Genomic DNA, 10,708 nt, shown 5'->3' with positions numbered 1-10,708 from the left:
GCGATCCTGTGACCCAATATATTAGTTTAATAGCAGACGTTGAAAGGATGAAGGCCGACTACCGCTGGGGGGACACAATGCGTGTGGAGATTCCTTCTCGAGGGGAGGATATAACGACGTACAAGGCCGACTTTCTCAATGTCTATACTTATTCTTTCACCCTTGGCCCGGTGGAACCATCATCGCCTCCAATAGACCCTGTGATCCTCGACTTCTGCACACGGTATCAAGTAACCTTCGGCCAAATTCATCCTTCGTTCTGGCGCATGTTTACATGACCGAATATTATGCGAACATGATTAAGGGGATGCCTTTCACCCTCGACTACCTGGTCAAAATGTACAGTCCCCGACTCTTCCGTGAAGGCCTGATTAAGCTCCACTGTCAGGCCTTGAGGGCCCTTTTTGCTTGTACCGACGAGGTTAGGAACTGAGGGTGGATGAGCCGTTTTGTCCGGGTTAGGACCTAGGACCTGATTCCAGCGGAGAGGATGTCCTTCCCAAAAAGTGGAACATGGAACGTAAGTAGATATGCCAATTAAATATTCTCTTGCTTCTCTTTGGATACGTCTTTTTACGAACTGACCTCCCCTGCTGATGTAGTCGTCGCCGTGTACCCTAATGCGGTTAAGGACCTCTCGGGCTGGGTCAACCAGCTGTATTTGATTTGCCCATACGTTGAGCGCATGTGGCGCGATTTGTCCCAGGCTCGATGTGAAGCCAAGGACCACAGTGAGCCTTTACTTCAGCTGTAATCACATCTCTTAATTAGAACTGCTGCTGGTAGCATCCTCACTCCCTGTGTTTATATTTTGCATTTGTGCAGGTCTGGGGGAGGTCCCCCTGATGAGGGAAGCACAGCTTGGTGAAGCGGACACCCCGAGACCCGACGAAGAGAAGAAAAGACGGAGGGAATCCTCAACTGAGCCTTTGAAATCCAAGAAAGCCAAAGTGGGGGAAACTAAGGTTGATTCAGCAGCCTCAACTCCAGGAGTAGCGGGGAGTCTCCGAGTTGAAGGCGGGGAGAAAGATGATTCCTTGATAGCATCCGAGGGAGGGGAAAAACTGACTGCTCCCAATACCGTATAGATAGTGGCTTCCAAGTCGGAACTTGGTGCTGTCATCGTCCAACCCCGGGCTGAAGAGGCCTTCGAGGACGTACTGGGTAATGCCCTTGAGCCGGTTCACAAAAGAAATATTCCTCGAGCTGAGGCGCATTTGGTAGGTGGTCTGGAGGAACTTAGTTTAGAAGCTCATCAGAAATAAGAGATAGCTCTGACAGGTCCCGTCAATGTTATTGACGTGAGCGATCCTCTTCCGAGACCGACCTTATCTCCTAAGGAAACGTAAGATGCCCAAAATGAAGATCCTCCCAATGTGGGGCTGCCCATTGGAGATAAAGATGCAATTGAAAGGCCTTTAGTCGCGCCCGAGAAAATCCCTAAGCTTGATGCCTCACTCATTTTCAATAAGATGGACAGGCTCTGCGAGCAGGTAATTTTTGTAAATTTTGCTTGTCGTCCTAATCCTCGTCTTTCTAACTTGCCTCTTTCATGGTTCCAGGCCAGGGCGCTTTATAATCAAACCTTCGCCCGGTTTCAAGTTGAGGTGACCCGCTATGAGCGTGAGAAGACTCATCTCGCTGAGCAGGTTACGTAGTTTCCACTTGTTGTAGTCTGGATATTTACCAGATCTCAGCGTTTTAACATCTTTGATCTGATTTGTGTAGCTTGAGAGGAAATATGCCCTAATGAGGGAGGATCTTCGAGCCAGAGACTCCCAAATTCTCGAACTCAAACGGTACGTGAGTGAGATAGCTTCTAAGAGGGATATCCTCCATGAAAAGATGGCCTTCGTTGGGCATCAGCTTCACGATGCGAGGGTGGAGGGTAGTAAGTATAGAAGTCTTCATGCTGAGTTAGTTGTTGTGCTATCCGGGATCAAAGCTGAAGCCAAGGCGCTCATATCCTTAAACAACGAGGATGCTGTTTTTATAAATGCTCGACCAGGAGAGTACCCGAGGGGGCCAAACTGAAATTGACTCGAGCCATGGAACATGCCCGGTTAGAATCTCGGAGGCGGACTCTCGAGGATATACATACGGGAGAATTAATCTGTCTGCCGAGCTCGAGAGGGTGAAGGCCCTAAGGGAGAAAGTTGTTGCCCTGCTTGCTTCCGAAGGTGTGTCGAGCAGTGGCTCTGGAGGTGATCAAAATGAAGGCAGAATCCCCATAGGAAAAGAGGTCGTTGAAGGCCCTGGGACCATAGCCGGAACCGTTGGGACACAACATCCGAGGGAGCCGTCGAAGGCATAGACCTGATGGTAGATTAGGGTTTTATTTGATCTCTCCCTTGTAAAGGGCTTTTATAGGCCTTGTAAACGTACCCTTGTTAGCAATATATATATATATATATATATATATATATATATATATATATATATATATATAGATAGATAGATAGATAGATAGATAGATAGATATATAGATATATAGAATCACTTCTCGTTCTTCTTCTGCTTTTTAGGAATAATCTACAATTTTTTTTTGATAAATGGTCCGAGATTTTTGGGACCTCGGGTTAGACCCTTGGGGTTTCAATATTGTTGAGAGATTCGTAATGGTCGAAGGTCGACCGTTCGGGACCCAGTCCCCGAGTCGGGTTCTCGACTTTGGTTTACCGACCTTTAGGTCTAGAAACCAGTCTTGAGATTTCTTGGGCTGGCTGTTGGGTTACTGTGACTTCAAATCGGCCTTGAGGCTCTTTAGGCTGGCGACAATGGCTCTTACACGTTTGCCTTTAGACGTATATAGTTAACAGTTTTCGGGCTCAGTCTTCGAGTCGGATTTCGACTCGAGCTCATTTGACCCTTAAGTTTTTTAATTTTAAGCCGGCCCTTAGGCTCTTATTCATTGGATTGGTACGACCTTTATTGTGGGTTGGCGGCAGTGGCTCTTACGCGTAGGGTCGGTACGACCTCTAATATGGGATGGCGGCACTGGCTCTTATGCCTTGGGTCGGTAAGACCTCTAATATAGCCTAGTGGTAGTGTCTCTTATGCGTTGGGTCGGTACGACCTCTAATATGGGCTGGCGGCAGTGGCTCTTACGCGTCGGGTCGGTACGACCTCTTAGGGTAAGATTTAGTTTTACCTCGTTAAAGACTTTTGAAGTTTTTATGTTCACCCCACGCTTCGACGGTTCGATAAGAACCTCGATTATGAGCTGTTATGCGGCGATAGATGAGCACCAGGGGAGGTTTTGGCTGAATGGTTTCGAAGAATGTAGGTTGGAGCTGATATGATCGAAGCTCTTTTACTTAAGTCGAGGGTAGTCTGATCAACCAGTTCTTTTCGAAATATTTTCGAAGTACTTGAAGGCCTGTGATTTTTATAGCTATGGTCGGGTGTCCCCGAGTCGCGTTAGTTTGGCTGGTACAGCCTTGTGACCATAGTCATTGTATTTGGCCAGAGCCTTTTAGTCCTCGAGTGAAGTAGTTTCGGCATCTATATCGAGGGTACGCTTTTTTAGGGGTCTTACAAGTTCGGATATATAGCCTTAACTTTTTTAAGATCGGGATTATGCCTTTTGTAAGGTCTTACAAATTTTAACATGCCTTACTTGAGGTCTTACAGATTTGGTTACTTGGTACAAGTATGATTCATGCCTTGCCCGAGGTCTTACAGGTTTGCTATTTGCTTTTAGAGGGTGTTATGAGCTCGGGGTTGCCCGCATGGAATCTTATAACCTCGATTTTTGACAAATCGATGGGGTGGCCATCAGCGACAGTCCCCGAGACATTGAAAGTCTTTTGGCTATGGAGCCGTATTTTATGGACTTGGTGCGGCCTTATTGAGGGCTTATGAGTTCGAAGTTTCCAACCCGGAGGTCATGCGGCCTCGAGTTTTTGGCATCAGTCCCCGAGTGTTCGGGAAGTCTCTGGCTCTGAAGTCGTTTCTTGTAAAAGTATCACACTTCTTTGAAGTGTAAAGCGTTTAGATAGAGGAGAAAATATTCTTTGATTACTTGGCACAAGTACACATGTTTTTGCCGCCAAGGGCTCAATTATTCTATGCGGATACTGTTCGTTTGACCGTTTGGCCCGATACATCATTTTCCTACTGAGACCCTTTTTGGCTCATCTTGGCTTTTTCGAGAAGGTGATCTTTCGGGGGAATGCCTCCCAGTGTTCGAAGTTGATTGAAGAGAAGCCTTGAATACTTGTGAAATTTTCCTTAGGTAGCATATAGGTGTTGCCTCGTTAAAACCTTGTCGGTAAAACCCTTCTAGGGATAAAACCCGATCGAAGGAAAATAGCGCAACGTATGCCTTGAAACCTGAGGCCTTCAAGCTGGGGGGTGCTTTGGCGTATTCCATCGAACTCCTTAGCTGTAGTAGCGTTTGAGCATTGATATGTTCAATTTGCTCGGAAGATGTTCGCCTTCCATGGTACCGAGCTTGTAGGATCCTTTGCCAATCACTCCGAGGACGCGGTACGGTCCTTCCTAGTTCTGGCCTAGCTTTCCTTCATTAGGGTTTCGAGTGTTCAGGGTGACTTTCCTCGGGACCAAGTCCCCTACTCCGAAATGTTGGAGATTTGTTCTTCTGTTATAGTACCTTTCGATCCTTTGTTTTTGGGAGGCCATTCGGATCAGCGAAGCTTCTCGCTTTTCATCCAACAGCTCGAGAGCCAGAGTCATGGCTTCATTGTTTGAGCTTTCGGTGGCGTGTCGAACCCTGGCACTTGGTTCCCCGACCTCGACCGGTATCAAAGCCTCAGCGCCATATACCAGAAAGAAAGGCATTTCCCCTGTGCTTGATTTTGGAGTTGTTCGATATGCCCATAGTACTTGGGTAATATTTCTCTCCATTTTTCCTTTGCACTTTCTAACTTCTTCTTTAAGTTTTGAATAATGGTCTTGTTTGTGGACTCGGCCTGCTTGTTTGTGGACTCGGCCTGGCCGTTTGCGCATGAGTGGTAGAGTGTTGACAGGATTTTTTTGATTTTGTGGTCCTCGAGGAACTGTGTTACTTTGGTTCCGATGAATTGTTTTCCATTATCATATGTTATCTCGGAAGGAATGCCGAACGCACATGATATGGTCCCAGGTGAAGTTAATGACTTCTTTTTCTCTTATCTTCTCGAAGGCTTGCGCTTCCATCCATTTTGAGAAATAGTCAGTCATGAATAGAATAAATCTAGCTTTACCTGACGCTGTCGGTAGGGGTCCGACGATGTCCATTCCCCACTTCATGAACGGCAATGGTGACAAGACCAAATGTAGCTGTTCACCGGGTTTTTGAATCATCGATGCGAATCTCTAGAATTTGTCGCATTTTCAGACGAATTCTTTAGTGTCTTTCTCCATGTTGTCCCAATAGTAACCTGCTCTGATCACCTTTCCGACTAAGGAATCGGCACCGGAGTGATTTCCATAGGTGCCCTTGTGGATTTATCGGATCACGTAATTCGTGTCCCCCGGCCCCAAACATACTGCTAGGGGCCCATCGAAGGTTCTTCTGTACAGAGTTCCATTTTCGTCGAGCGTGAATCGGGCTGCTTTGGTTCGTAGAGCCCTCAATTACTTTGAGTCCGCGGGTTGCTTCCCATTTTTCAAATAATCGATATATTTGTTTCTCCAATCCCATGTCAGGCTGGTGGAGTTGACCTCGGCGTGGCCTTCCTCGATCACTGATTTGGATAGCTGAACAACAGCCCCGGGAAGTAAGTCGTCTTCTTCGACAGATGATCCCAGGTTTGTGAGGGCATCAGCCTCGCTATTATGCTCTCGAGGTATGTGGACCAGGGTCTATTCTTTGAAGTGGTGCAATGTGACTTGAATTTTGTCTCTGTATCTTTGCATCCTGTCTTCTCGAACCTCGAAGCTCCCATTCACCTGATTTACTACCAGAAGGGAATCACATTTTGCTTCGATGACTTCTGCTCCTAGGCCTTTGGCCAATTCCACAACTGCAATCATAGCCTCGTACTCGGCTTCGTTGTTAGTCAATTTCGTCGTTTTTATAGATTGCCTAATCACGTCGCCCGTAGGTGGCTTCAGGACTATACCAAGTCTGGAACCTTTCACGTTCTAGGCGTCGTTGGTGAACAAGGTCCATACCCCTAAAGATGTGTGCATTTTCAGTAGCAGTTCTTTCTCTACCTCGGGCACGAGGGCAGGTGTGAAGTCGGCCATAAAATTTACCAGAATCTGGGACTGGATGGCCGTACGCGATTGGTATTCGATATTGTATCCCCCGAGTTCGATTGCCCATTTGGCCAGACGGCCCGACAGTTCAGGTTTATGCAATATGCTTAGGAGAGGATATATCGTTAAAACACAAATACGATGGCATTGGAAATAAGGCTTTAACTTTCGAGATGCACTTATTAATCTAAGAGCTAACTTTTCTAGGTGCGGATATCTAGTTTCGACATCTCCCAGGGTCCGACTTACATAATAGACAGAGAATTACGTACCTTGCTCTTCTCGAACTAGCAAGCCACTTACCGCTACCTTGGACACTGCTAGGTACAAATATAGTGTTTCATCCTCTTTTGGGGTGTGGAGTAAAGGTGGGTTCGTCAGGTATCGCTTCAACTCCCCTAAAGCACGCTGGCATTCTGGAGTCCATTCGAAACTGTTTTTCTTTTTGAGTAGGGAGAAGAAATGATGACTCCTGTCCGATGACCTTGATATGAATCGGCCCAAAGCCGCTATCCATCCAGTCAGCCGCTACCTTTACATTGATCACCACCGTAATCTCTTCGATAGCTTTGATTTTATCGGGATTGAACTCAATTCCCCTATTTGACACCGTGAAGCCTAAGAACTTGCCCGAACCCACTCCGAAGGCACATTTCTCAAGATTGAGTTTCATATTGTAACTTCTGAGGATGTCGAATGTCTCCTGCAAATGAGTTAAATGGTCCTCTACGCGCAGGGACTTAACTAACATATCACCAATGTAAACTTCCATGGAATTGTCTATTTGGTTTTTGAACATCTTATTAACTATGCGTTGGTATGTGACTCCCGCATTTTTTAGCCCGAAGGGCATCACATTATAGCAGTACGTACCGTATTTCGTGATGAACGGAGATTTTTCCCTATCCTCGGGGTTCATCTGAATTTGATTATACCCCGAGTAGGCATCGAGTAAGGTGAGGATCTCGTGGTCGGCCGTAGCATCGATCAAGCGATCAATATTGGGATACGGGAATGAATCTTTGGGGCATGCTCTATTCAAGTCTTTATAGTCTACGCGCATTCTTAACTTATTCCCATTTTTGGGAACTACCACCACATTGGCCAACCATTCGGGATATTTTACTTCCCTAATAGATCCTATTTTGAGGAGTTTTGTTACCTCATCTTTGATGCGCGTGTTTTACCTCGGACTGAGGTCTTCTTTTTTGCTTCACCGGTTTGAACCTGGGGCCGACACTTAGTCGATGGGTGGTTATTTCTTGCGGGATCCCTGTCATATCTTAATGGGACCATGCAAAGCAATCGAAGTTATTAATAAGAAATTGAATGAATTTCCTCCTGAGTTCGGGGGTTAATCCCGTTCCCAGGTATACCTTCTGGTTTGGGAGATGCTCAATCAAAACGGCTTGTTCCAGCTCCTCCGCGTTGATTTTGTTGCGTCCAATTCTTCGGGGGCAATGAAAGTTTGGGGGGCCAGGAAGTCTTCTTCATCGTTATCGAGGGTCTGTTTGTCCTCTGGTTCCTCCGAGGCGGAGGGTATTGAGGTTGGTGGCTCCTTATGAACCGCAAACATCTCATTCGCCGCATGTTGTTCTCCATATACCGTTTTACACCGCCTTCCGCCGAAAACTTTATCTTCTGGTGAAGAGTTGATGGTACTGTCTTCATGTCGTGTATCCATGGTCTTTCAAGTAATGCATTGTATCTCATGTCACCTTCGATGATATGAAATTTTGTGTTTCGAACTGTATCAGACACGTTGACTGGGAGGGTGATCTCCCCCTTGGTCGTTTCGCTGACCATGTTGAAACCGCTGAGGACTCGGGAGGTAGGTATGATTTGATCGAGCAATTCGAGCTGTTCCACCACCTTCGACCTGATTACGTTGGCAGAGCTACACGTTGGTAGGTACGATTACACATTTAATTTGATCGTTATTCAGGAGAAATGAAATTACCAGCGCGTCGTTATGGGGATGGGACAAGGTCTCAAAGTCCTCGTCACTAAAGGTGAGGATGTCCCCGGGCATGCCACCCCGGGTTTGCCCTTCCATCGGGATGGAAATCCTTTCCTGCTTGATCATGGTCCCTTGGGGAACGTTAGTCCCTCCGATGATCATATGGACGATGTACTGAGGTTTTTCCGTTCCGTTTTGTTTCTCTTTGGGTGTACTCCTGTTGGTGTGGGAGCTTATATCGACGATTTGAGCATCACGTGAGACCACATCCGCAGGGATTGGCTCCAGTATGTCCCTAGGGTTTTGTAGTGGTACACCAATACCTGGAACAGCTACGCCATTTTCTCCATGGTCCTCAAGACCGTTGATGTCACGTGCGTTTACTGAGTTAGGTATTTTGACCTAAAATCAAAGATTCCTGGACGAGAAGAAGTGTGAAAGATAACTTGCGTTATGTAGTAAGCCAGCAAGAAAATAATCACAATTATATTTAGCCCAACGGTGGGCGCCAAACTGTTTACCGTGAAAATGATAATAACAATTAGATTTGATTTTGTGGTTCTAAAAATACGTGATTTATTTTTATGCTAGTTGTTAAGCAATGGATTCTAAGTAAGAGATTAGAAAATAAGATAAGAGCTTGAAGATGATATGTTTAAGCAAACCGAGTGGCTGAGAATCGGGGCCTTGAGCCTGGTTACACGGGGCCTCGAGGTCGAACCCGATGCTAAACTATGGACAGTCGACGAAGGACTAACAACTTTGAGAGCTTTGATGAAGGCTCTTTACAATCAATGATGAACAATTAATGGTTAACAATTAATAGAATACAATAAATGTAAGCAATAAATAGAATCAAGGGAGAATGTATTTAAGTTAGAGAGCAGAGAATGTTCTTGTATTCAATGTTGTGTATTGTATTGTGTATCTTACAAAATGACAAGGACCCCCTTTATATAAGAAGGAAAATCTCAACATGGTATATGAGTAATTATTACAAAGAAATATAGCTGGCACAACTACTTACTAGTCTGATACAGACTAATGTTTCTCTTGCAGGTGCTGTCAGTTCTGATCACATGCCTTGGGAACTTCCCGCTCTATCATGATAATCATCGATTTACACTGCCTCGAGATCGAACATTAGGAACCTTCGGGGTCGAACCTTGATCCAGGCCTCGAGCCTTCGGAGACTCGCTTGGGAAGCGCTACGGTGACCATAAAATCGGGCCTTCTAAATTTTACCATATACAGGTTGAAGTAATGATCTTCAGTTATGTCGTGTTGTCAAGCCTATATGGTATATGGTGACGTGGAATCACCCCCGGGTATGTGCATGGTAAGGTTACACGGCAGTTTGACGGCTTAGGAACAACTCTTGGCACGTTAAGTGGGGGAGAATGTAACGACCCGACCGATCATTTTGAGCATTTGCACTTCGCTCGATAGTTTGGGGGCACACGTAGCTCCGTATGATGTATTAGGACTTGTGTGCAAAATTTGAGTTCATTCCGAGTTGATTTGATATGTTTCGGCGCGACTTTTGAAAGTCGAAATTCGAAAGTTCATTAAGTTTGATTTGAGGTGTGTTTCATCGTTTCGACATTGTTATACATGATTTGAGGCCTCTAGTAGGTTCGTATCATATTATGGGACTTGTTGGTATGTTCGTACGAGGTGACGAGGGCCTTAGGTGAGTTTCGGATAGGTTTGGGCTGTGTTACGCTCGTTTTTCTTATGTTCCGACATCGTTTCTTCAAGCACAAATGGTACCACATTAAGCAAATGAGCTCCAATTTCTGTTTTGATTGAAGCATTAGATCCGAATTTAATTACGGAGGCATAGCAAAAAGAATCGTCGAATTTGGACGTTGTATAAGGATTTTATGGCCATTTTACTAAGAATTGGGTTGCAAGATTTTTATCAGATTCATTACGAAATTGTCACTGCTTCGTATTTAAAAATCTGCACTATTTTCAAATATTGAAACCAACATATCTCATTCATAATAAGGTCAAATGGAGTGATTCAAAAGCCTATCTTGATTGAAATTTCACAAGAAATCCATTAGAGGCTAAAGTAAGTTTCGGGATTGTTTGATACGCAAAACGAGTAGAACAGCTGGGCAAAATTACCTAATATGGAAGGGTTGTTCATTTGGTCATATTTTGAGTTGGGGAGCACGGATTTGGACAACTTTTGGAGGCGATTTTCACCATATGGATTGAGGTAGGTATTTTATACTCGATTTTGGTTATATTTCATGAATCTATCTTCGTTTTTGGCATTTGATTGATGATTTCAAAGTGAAATTTGGGGGTTTTGTCTAAAATTTCATAAAGTGAATTTCGGAGTTTTCAACACCGATTTAGAGTCGGATTTGAGTGTAGTATGGTTGGACGCAATGGGTTGTCGGATTTTGTAAATTTTGTCAAGTTCCGAGGTGCGGGCCCGGGTTGGGCTTTTTACTTGATTTTGGGCTTTTGATTAAAGATTCGACCTTTTTCAATTGGGATTGGTTCCTTTAACATTGTTTGATG

The sequence above is a fragment of the Nicotiana attenuata genome, chromosome 11, assembly GCF_001879085.1.
Source record: "Nicotiana attenuata strain UT chromosome 11, NIATTr2, whole genome shotgun sequence".
Taxonomy (NCBI): Eukaryota; Viridiplantae; Streptophyta; class Magnoliopsida; order Solanales; family Solanaceae; genus Nicotiana; species Nicotiana attenuata.
The sequence above is the reverse complement of the archived record's forward strand: the minus strand, read 5'-3'. Positions refer to the sequence as shown.